The sequence below is a fragment of the Felis catus genome, chromosome D2, assembly GCF_018350175.1.
Source record: "Felis catus isolate Fca126 chromosome D2, F.catus_Fca126_mat1.0, whole genome shotgun sequence".
In the NCBI taxonomy this organism is placed as follows: domain Eukaryota; kingdom Metazoa; phylum Chordata; class Mammalia; order Carnivora; family Felidae; genus Felis; species Felis catus.
In genome coordinates, this window is record NC_058378.1 from 78,515,246 (window position 1) to 78,525,643 (window position 10,398).

The 10,398-nt window shown below is 42.9% G+C and overlaps 1 long non-coding RNA gene across 1 annotated transcript; it reads left to right on the forward strand.

Moving 5' to 3' along the window:
* The first annotated feature begins 2,960 nt into the window (after positions 1–2,960).
* Positions 2,961–10,140, forward strand: LOC109492747. The gene is made up of 4 exons (XR_002736958.2): positions 2,961–3,071; positions 5,770–5,799; positions 7,628–7,690; positions 10,087–10,140. It is a non-coding gene; the product is annotated as an uncharacterized LOC109492747 (long non-coding RNA).
* Positions 10,141–10,398: the final 258 nt, after the last annotated feature.

Genomic DNA, 10,398 nt, shown 5'->3' on the forward strand with positions numbered 1-10,398 from the left:
GCCTTTAGCTCAGTGTCTGCCCTGTGAGCCCACCAAGTACATGTGATGCCCCCCAATAAACTTGGGTGGGCCACTTTGGATGGCAATGATGCCTCATTTCTTTCTCTCTGCTCTTAGATGCTGAGATCCTAACACCATTCCCTGGTGGTGAGTCAAGGTTTTTTTCCTCTTCATTTCATATGACTTGGTGGGTCACGTGCTACCCAACAGAACGATTCCAACTGGGGATCTCTATGCACTCACCTCACTCATAAACCTCTCCTGTTTTTCAATGAACTGGGGAAGCCTCTGCCTCCTTCTTTGTCTACTTAGCTCTTTTCTCTTCTTTGTCCAAGCCTTGGGTCTGTAATCACTTCTTAGAAAAGATATCCTGGAGTAGCCCCGTATGCATTCTCAAACACTACAGACGTCTCCCCCTTTGCTTCTTAGCATTTACCATGGTTGTAAATGTAAACTTAATTTTGGATTAATGTGATTACTTCCTCCAGTCTCCTCAGATTAGACTCTCATCTCTGTGACAGCAAAACCAGGTCTGTGTGGTGAGCCACAATACCTGGAGTGCTATCTGCTGTGACCCAGCAGGGGTCAACAATATGTGTTGAAGGGTTGAACAACACAACAAATATGTGTTGAAGGGTTGAACAAATGGGTTAACACAGAATGTGTTCCTTCTCTTAACATGTAATATTTTTGTGTCTTTGAAAGACTGGCCACAACTACAGCTAGTGAATGGGTCAGGCAGATGTTCTGGACGTGTGGAAGTTTTCTACCATGGCCAGTGGGGCAGGGTTTGCGATGACCACTGGGACATGAACGAAGCTGATGTGGTGTGCCGGCAGCTGAACTGTGGGCGTGCCCTCGCAGCCCCAGTTGAAGCCCACTTTGGTGAAGGGGAGGGCAAGTTTCTGCTGGATGATGTGGATTGCACAGGAAGAGAGAGTTTCCTGGGACGGTGTCCTCATACCGACTGGTCTCTCCATAACTGCGGTCCTGGAGAAGACGCCAGTGTCATCTGCTCAGGTAATGGTCACCTCTCCCTCTGAGGGCCCACATCTCATTAAGCAGATGGCATCTTCGGTAATTCCCTCAGTGATGCTTGCGCCTGTGTAATCATAGCCCATCTCTGGCCATGTGTATGAGCCAAAAGTAAAGAGACGTTGGTAATTTGAGAGCTTCACCTGGAGCTCAGGAATTTTCTAGCCACAAGATGTTGAAATGGAATTTTTTTATAGAGAAGAATGGAAGACCTTAGTGGTTCCATTACAAGGGCGAGATTTCAAAATGACTGGGAAAAGACAACATTAGTCAACAGCGACATTAATCAATCACTGAATGCAATCTACCTTTCTTCAGGACACTGAAGATAAAGTTTTTCCCACTACAAGGTTGCAGTCTAACGAAGGCAAAGAAAGAGGGAGTTTATAGATTAGAACAGCACTGAGTTTTGTCCTGCCCATTGTGAGTCTGGGCCCTCTATTGCTGATCATAAATGTTCACCCAATGAGTGATTATGTGATTATTCTAGAGCAAGATTTCTCAGTCTCAGCACACTTGATGTTTGTGGTCACATAATTCTTTGTGGTGGGGGCTGTCCTGTGAATATAAGCTGTTTAACAGGATCCCTCATCTAAGAATAGTGAATGACACCCCCAGCTATGATAACCAAAAATGTCCTCAGACATGGGCAAAGGTCCCCTGGAGGGTAGAGGCTTGCTCCTGATTGAGAACCACTCTCTAGACAAACTGATGAATATCCACCAAATATGTGACTAGTATTCGTTATACTACCAGCACTAAAGACATAAATGTCTATGCCACTGGGAAATAAAGGAAATAATGTAGTGGGTCTAGAGCAGTGAACTTGGTCACTTGTTAAAAATCCCAATTGTATTCAGCTAGAAAGACTGGATCCATATGACACTAAGGTAATTAATAAGTCAATTCAAACAATAAAATACCGGGGGGGGGCAGGAAGTGTTCTGGTTTGTTTTCATTTATTTTTGTTTCTCTTTTTTAACCCCCCTTTGATGTGCCTTTGTTTTATTTTAGTCGTTTAGTTGGGTTTTTGGTTTGGGATTCAATCCAAGCAGACTATTCTGCAAAGCCACAGGGTCGCATCTGTCTCATGTGTGTGACACATGTTTGCCTCTCGCGTGGAGGGGTTACAGGACACAGCACAGTGACAGCCAGGTGAACGTGTGTTGTTAGACACACTAATAAACAGTTTTGCATGTGATGGCTAATTAAAGTCATCTAAACTAAGGCAGAGAGAGTCAACATTTTCGTTCTAAGAACCCCATTCCTTCATTTTAAAATTCATTTAGAGTTGAAGCATCTCTCGAAACAACCGCCCTTTTCCAACGTTACGTCTTTCTTTTCCCATGTATTGACAGAGACTGAGCATTTCAAGCCTGCGTTGTTAACGGCATGCTTTTGCTTTACTGACATGACATTTTTCGAGCAGAAAAGCAGGGAAGAGTTAAGATAGTGGAGCAGCATGGGGACCGTGAGCTTGTCTCGTTCCTGAAACACAGCTAGCTCAGCACCAAACCATTTTGAACACCTAGGAAATTGATCTGAGGATTACCACAACATGACATTTTTCATTTTATGTGCTACCTGGGCAGGTAGTACGTAGATCATGAAGGAAAAAAGGGAATCAATGTGGGGGGGGGGTGGTGCTCAGATAGCCATATTCTGACAATTATTTGCCATTTCCACATTCCTGGGCCATTAAGATGATCGTACCATTAAGTTGCAAATGTGGTTGGGCCACTTTCTTCCTTCCACAAGAGTTAGCTTTATTTTCATTTCAGTTGTGTGGGTTTTAAGTTATTCTCTGGTATTGATCTTTCCATCCAGTGGAATTGCTGTTAAATGCGCCACGTTAAGGAAATACCTTGGTAAATTATTTGTAGAGCTTACACAACTATTCAACATATGTTCTCTCCCACTGGGTGGCTCTTGTGGCTGGAGAAGGGAATGAATACTTTTACATCCTAACGGTCACTTGAATTGTCCACCCTTTCTCCCTGCAGAGAATGCACAGGAATCACTGCTAATGCCACAAGGTAGGAAGTATTTTCATGTTGACTCTGTAGTATTTGTCCTTACTTAATGCAAATTTTTAATGCAATTTTGGTTTTAAACCAAAAGGTTTTTTTGTTGGGATTGCTGAACCAGATTTGGAGGGGGCAACATATTACATATTGTATACATAAACTATCCATGGATTGGTGTACTAGGAAGCTGATGAGATCTGGAATTAGTAAACCCAGTGGCAACATGTTTGAGATAGACCTGTGTACCAGCCCAGGTGGGCTTTGGGATGAGGGAAGAACAATGGGTTTGGCAACAGCAGGTTTGAGTTAGGTTCCTGAGATCTTGGGCAAGCCACTGACTCTCTTATTTAAAGGGGATAAAAACACTTAATTTGTAAAGCTCTGTTTGGGTTAAAAGGAGGTCATGTATGCAGAATGATAACAAAAGCCAAATTTTATTGAGTGTTAAGGATATTCCAGGCATTTTTCTAAGACCTTTGCCTGTGTAGTTATTAGTTATTTGATTCTCTAATTCAGGGGTCAGCAAACCTTTTCTGTAAAAGGTCAGATAGTAAACCTTCTGGGCTTTGTGGAACAGATGGTCGCTGCTGCATTTCAGCTCTGTTGCTGCATCATAAAAGCGACAGCCATAACAATTTGTAAACTGCTGGGCATACCTGTGTTTCAAAAAAAAAACAAAACTGTTTACAAGAACAGGCACTGGGCTAGATTTGACCCCTGCTTTGACAAATAAATTCCAAGCACTTTGCACGCAGGACCCATTTAATTTGCACAACAATCTTATGAAGTGTGTACTATTGTAATTCCCATTCTACTGATGAGGAAATTGAAGCATAGAAAAGTTAATCAACTTGCCCAAGGCCATGAAGTTAGCAAGGGTCATAGATCTGTTAGACTCTGATACCTTGCTTGGCTTTTATGGAGGGTTGATGTGAAAAAACAGACTTATTCTTCCCATTCCGTTAGTTTCTTGAACCAAAAGCCATCTCTGTTGCTCCCTTTCCCTCAATGATCACAACCAACGCTCAGAAAATTCTGCTCCACTTCCCCAAATGTATGCTAAACCCATTAGCATCTCCCAACTCCGCTGTTACTCTGTCTCCAAACCTTCAGCATCTCACCCTCACTATTGCAACAAATTTCTAAGGGGTCTTCTGCATTGGTCCTTTCCCTTCCATCACACAAGTAACCTGTTCCTGGCACAGAATCTAGAACTGGCTGATAAAGCATACATCAGACCATCGCTCTTAACTCAAAACCCTCCAAAGTTTTACTATTATATTTGGAATACTGTCCAGGTCTTTTTCAGTAAGACTGCAAATGATCTAATCCTTGTCTGGGTTTCTGACCACCGAGAAAACACCTCATCTAGCACTGTGCTCCCCACTCGCCTTGTTCCCATCCCTTGAAACTGACAAGGGAGTGCTCCTGCTAGAGCCTTTGCACTGACTTTTCCCTCTGTCTGGAAAGCTCTTCTCTCAGAGTTTTCCTACCTGGCTCCTTGTAATCAGGTCTCAGCTAAAATATCACTGCTTCAGAGAGGATTCCTCTCACTACACAATCCAAAATAGACTCCCTCTCGGTCATGTTCTGTTTTATCAACCTCTTGTTTGTCTCTTCGCAGCACTTACACCATCTGAGATTCTCTTTATAGTTTTCTTTTGTTCACCTGCTCGTCATATGTCCCTCCCATCCCACTTTCCAGAATGTAAGTCCTGTGAAAGCAGGAACGTTCAGCAAGTTTATGTCAGAACCAAGGACAGGTCCTGGTGCATAATAGGTTCTCAACAAATATCTATTGAGGGAAAAACAAAAGACATACGCTAGCACTCTGCCTCTGCTATAGAGTGGTTGTTGAAGACAAAGTGTTAGTCACTAACATGCTCAGTGTTCCTCAAACAAAGGCAATAACTCCCTTTGGAAGATACCACTTATCAGGCAATTCTGCCTCCTACACTTATTTATTAAATACAATTCCATTGAGCACCATGATTTCCATCTCTCTTCTAACTCCAGGAAGTTCAGAGCTTACCTGAATAATCAGTTCTAATAACTAGCTAAGAGTTTTGTTGGTTGGTTATTGGTTAAATTAGTTAGTAGGTTGTTTTTCGACTTATTTCTCTTTAATGTCCCATAATGTCTCTATAATGACCCATATTGTCATTAAACTTGCATTCTTATTTTTCTGGATTTGCTATGCAGATATATACATTTTACTGTCAGTCATTGGAAACATGTAGTAGGGTATAATATACTCAGATTAATAGAAATGTTTACTGAGGGTCTGGGAGGTTGTATATGAACTACTCGGTCCTGTGGGAAGCAGGAGCTGAAAAAGTAGGTCAGATGTGGATATGCCATGGTCATTCTGCTTTTGTCCCAGTTGGGAGCTACTTCCCTAGACAGGCAGGTGGAGCCAAGTTCCAGGGGTAACTGGCTTGCTCTCCATGTGTGGACATTCCGAATAGCTAGTATCACATGTTAAAGCTATTACCTGTCAAGTCTCTTCAAAACAACCACATCAGCAAATACTTCTGAGATTCTATCATGTCCAAGGGACTGCATTTCACCAGGAATTCACTGTATTTTTGCATTTTATATTTTGGACCTGTCACATTAAAGATTTGTTGAAAATTGGTAAGTAGGTAAAATAAAAGTTATTCAATTTAATTGAATAAAAAACATTTCAATTTATTTGTACCAATAGGTGGTGGAAATTCAGCAACCACATTATCAGGTAAGAGAACATTTTTTTTTTGGTAAGAGAATATTTTGGGGCTATTTTCCCCTGGAATATTTCTGATTACCCATCCAAATCCAGAAAAGAAATAAATGAAAGGGTTACTGTTGAGTGATTTTGCTGAGTGACTCATTATAACCTGCCCTTACTTGTGAGAGTATTAGGGTTTTGACCCCAATAGATTCACTAGCTTCTAAAAAAAGTCAAGTAACAATGCCATTGTTTTGAATAAATACTAGAGACAATTTTAAACACAGTGGATTTTTAATTGTCTTTAAGTTTCATTTTGGCCAGCTCCTCTGAGAATATCCAAATTCTTAAGTTTTATAAATGATATGTTTCAAATTTTCTTTGGAGGAAATATTGTTTGTCACATGTAATATTTGCTTATTGTATGAGTTTTGAATAGCGGCTGTAACAAATTGACACAAGCTTAGTGGCTTAAACAACACAAATTTATTTATTATCTTGCAATTCTAGCATCAGAATTCCAAAACATATATCTCACTGAGTTAGTATCTCACAGAATTATGTTCATTCTGGAGGCTCTAGAGGAAGGTATATTTCCTTGCTTTTTCCAGCTTCTAGAAGCCATCTGCATTCTTTGGCTCATGGCCCCACTCCTGTATCTTCAAAGATGACACTGTAGTGTCCTCAAATTTCTCTCTGCTTGTCTTCTTTTGCCTTTATTTCCACTTTTAAGAATGCTTGTGATCACATGGAGCCCACCTGTATAACCCAGGATAATGTCCTTTATCTTTTTTTTAATGTCTATTTATTTATTTTGGGAGAGAGAGAGAGAGAGAACAAGTATGGGAGGGGGAGAGAGAGAGAGAAGGAGAGAGAGAGAATTCCAAGCAGGCTCTGCACTGTCATCACAGAGCCCAATTCAGGGCCCAATCCCAAGAACCTGAGCCAAAATCAAGAGGCTGACACTTAACTGACAGAGCCACCCAGGCGCCCGGATAATGTCCCTTATCTTAAGATCGCTGATTAGCAACCTTAATTCCATCTGCAGTCTTAAGTCCCCTTGCCGCACGACATGACATGGTCACAGATTCCAAGGATTAGGATGTGGACAACTTTGGGGGGCCGGTATCCTGCCTCCCACACTTAAATACAATTCTGTAGTTGCTACTCTCAGTGGCACAGAGATGGACACATGTCTCAGGACGTACACTGAAATCTGGTGACCCAGAAAGCAAACAGAGGAAAAGGTGTGATAGAAGGAAGAGGGGTAGTCTCTACCTGAGTCAATATGAAGAGAGAGGCGATGTTCTTGCCCACTGTCCTTTCTTCTGTCGGTGTTCCTAAGGGATATTGTAAGTAATTGTCAGGGCTACATATGGTGCAGAGGCAGGTCTGGAGGCAGGAGAGAATGTGGAATTGTGTGGATCCATGGAGAGTTCCCATGCTAGGGCAATACCTGTGCCACAGAGCCACGTCAGTGCTGAAACAGGCTGAGGAAAGAAACAAACAGAGCAAGTGAACGCAAGAACCAGGGGGTCCTGATGGTCCAGACCTCCAGCCAGCTCTTAGGGAGAATATTAAAACCCAATACACATCATTCTTGTCACAAACACCAAATATCTGTGCCTGGACATCAAGTGTGGGAGAGAGGGGACACAGATGATTGAGCTGAGCTTCCACGGGGCTGAGGGTCAGCAACTGAGGGGTGATTCAGTCTCTCTATCACTTACACACTGATCACTTCAGAGGTGAAGCAAAACCGACCTCTTTTGAGACCACAGGGAGTCCCTGTCTGGCCACTTCTTTCTCGAGTCATTGTGGGCACTTACCGCTAACGGATGTTTCTTTATTACAGTTCTACCCATTACCGTCTCAACTCAGCTGTCTCCCATGACTGCGGCACGTTCAACACCACCAGGTAGGACTCCCTCCCCCACCTGCTACCACCATTACCGGATTTACGGCAGCTCCTGTCGTGATAGTCAGCAGTTCTGCCACCACCACTAGACATCGCTGATGTTCTCTTTGAGACAGAACGATTTGAGAAGAAAGAGACAAGAGGACCCTAGAGAGCCAGGATTTCATGCTGTCCAGATTTGCTCTATGTTTATCATCTATAACCACAATTAGAAAACCTCATAACACAAGGCTCCTCATTTCCCTTATTTCACAAATGTAAAGAGGAAGAGGGAAAAAGGTAAGGGTGAGAGAGAGAGAGAGAGAGCATCACCTCATATCTCTTGAATTGAAGAAATAAACTAGAGCAAAGACCTCATTCCTTGTCTGTATCAGTGAATCACATAAATAAGGGACACCTCTTCTTAGTTGTGGGGAATGGTGGTCACAATTATGGGCCATTTTATTTCATCACTGTGATGCTCGATGCTGACTCACCTGTAACTACGGACATTTCATTCGTACCATCAAATAATTCTGACAATGCTGATGATAACCTTGAATAAGCCCCCATACCTGCACTGTCCACATAGCTGCTGAGTCCTTGAAGTGCTGCTCGGCAGAACAGACAGCTGCCGTGCCTGTCAAACACACACTGGTTCTTTCAAAGGCATGGTGTGATAAAAGAACGTAAAACTGCTTTCATTGACATCTTTATATTGATCACATGTCGAAAAGCTAATATTTTGGATATATTGGGTTAAGTAAGATATATGACTGAAGTTAATCTCACCTCTTTCTTCTTACTTTTTGAAATGTGGCTACCAGAAAAGTGCAAATTATGTACGTGGCTTTGCACTTCATTTCTCTTGGACAGCATTGCCTCACGCCATGCCTGTCCCCATGACGGCCTGACGTGGATTTTCTTATCCAATCTTCCCAACTGCTGGGGAGGGAACTTCTATAATCCCCATTCTCTGAACGGAGGAACCTCATACTCAAATAGGTTAAATATTGTCCAAAAGGTCGATGGAATGATTAACGCGAACAATCTGACTTCAGATCCTAGAGCTTAATCTCTGAACTACCTTAACTCTCTAAACCACATTAAAATCCTTAAACTACTAGAAAGACTGACTGGGCATATTGTCTATTCAGAAACCATGAGGATCCGTTTGCAGAGAGAGAAGCTGAGAACAAAAGGCTGAGCTAATCTCTGAGCCAGGGCTGCACTTAGTTTCTTACCCTTCCCGTCTTCCACAAACCAGCTGTCCGTTGCCTATCGGTGGCCCGAGGACACCAACATCAGCCCCCTCCACGCCTTGTCCAGTCCTTCCCATCCCAAGTGGCAGCAGTGGCTCCTTCTACTAGATTCTCAGCTCTGTATCTGTCCTCGCTCGGAACTCCTATTCCTTCCTGAGAGTTGTATGTATGTACTTGCTCCAAAGACATGATCAGCTTCGCGGAGCAGAATCCATAGTTTTCTCATCTGTGACATTGTCCTCACCCCCACCCCTGCACACAGCACACACACACACACACACACAGTCTTGAGACTGATGACGGCTGTCTGAAGGGCGTTCACTGTTTGTTAAATGAATAAATAAGTAAATGCTTAGATAAATGAGCCCCATCTGGCTGGCCCTAGTTTGCATATCTGTATCTACTTCCAAATATTAATAAAAGAGAGGGCAGATGCATTAAGTTCTCAGATCTGGTGTCTAAGTAGCTAAGGATTCTTTTGAAATCTGAGTGGCATATTCCATTTACTTGCCGGTACAATGCTCAGAGCCAAGTGCTGGACCACTGGGTTTGGGGCCACTCTCTCCTACCTCCCAGCTGGGCGACCCTCACCAGTTTTCTCTACCTCTTTGTGCTTCAGTTTCCTTATTTGAAATGGGGATAATAGCTATGCACTTCAAGGAGTCGTAAGGAGTAAATCAATGAGTTTGTGTAGAGCGCTTGGCGGAGGGTGTGGCTCACAGCTTCAGTCCATTGAGGTGTGTCCTGTGGAGCTCAGGTGCTTCCCAGGCACCAAGCACTGTTCAAGGAAGAGGGGCTGTGCTCCATGACCGCTAGGCTGGGTGAAGAGGGCACAGCTTTTCTGCTCTTTGCTGATAGTCCTGGCCATTTTTCAAAATTCCTCCCCCAGCATCCGGCAACCCCCAACTTGCTTTCTATCTCTACAGATTTATCTGTTCTGGATAGTTCACACAAATGGAGTCATACCATAAGTGGTCTATTGTGTCTGGCATAATATTTTCAAAGTTGCTCTTCCCTTTAAAATTCCCTGTGTTGAACGAGTTATATAGAGCTAGTTGAATTCTCCTCCTGGAAATATGAAGCAGATGAAAAAAGTCCTTCTCTTTCGTATCCAACATCAGGAGTCATTTTCCTTGTATTGTTGTTTCCCGACAGCACACTCAACTTCCACTGTCCCAGAAGACATTAATCACCCAACCACATCATCAGGTAAGCCAGCCAGCTATGGTTACAACCACCAAAAATGGGTGCGATACTTTGTATTTGCTGCTTCCGCATTCGAGCCCACAGGAAGGATGATGAGCTGAAGCTCAGGGCCAGGGAAGATTCACTACCAAGGGATCTAGGGACAATGTGATGCCAATGTCAGCTTCAACACCTGATCTTATGCTCCATGAGGATAGGGTTTTTTTGTTTGTTTGTTTTTTGTCTGTCTTGCTCATCACTGTACCTCTAGAAGCTATCGCG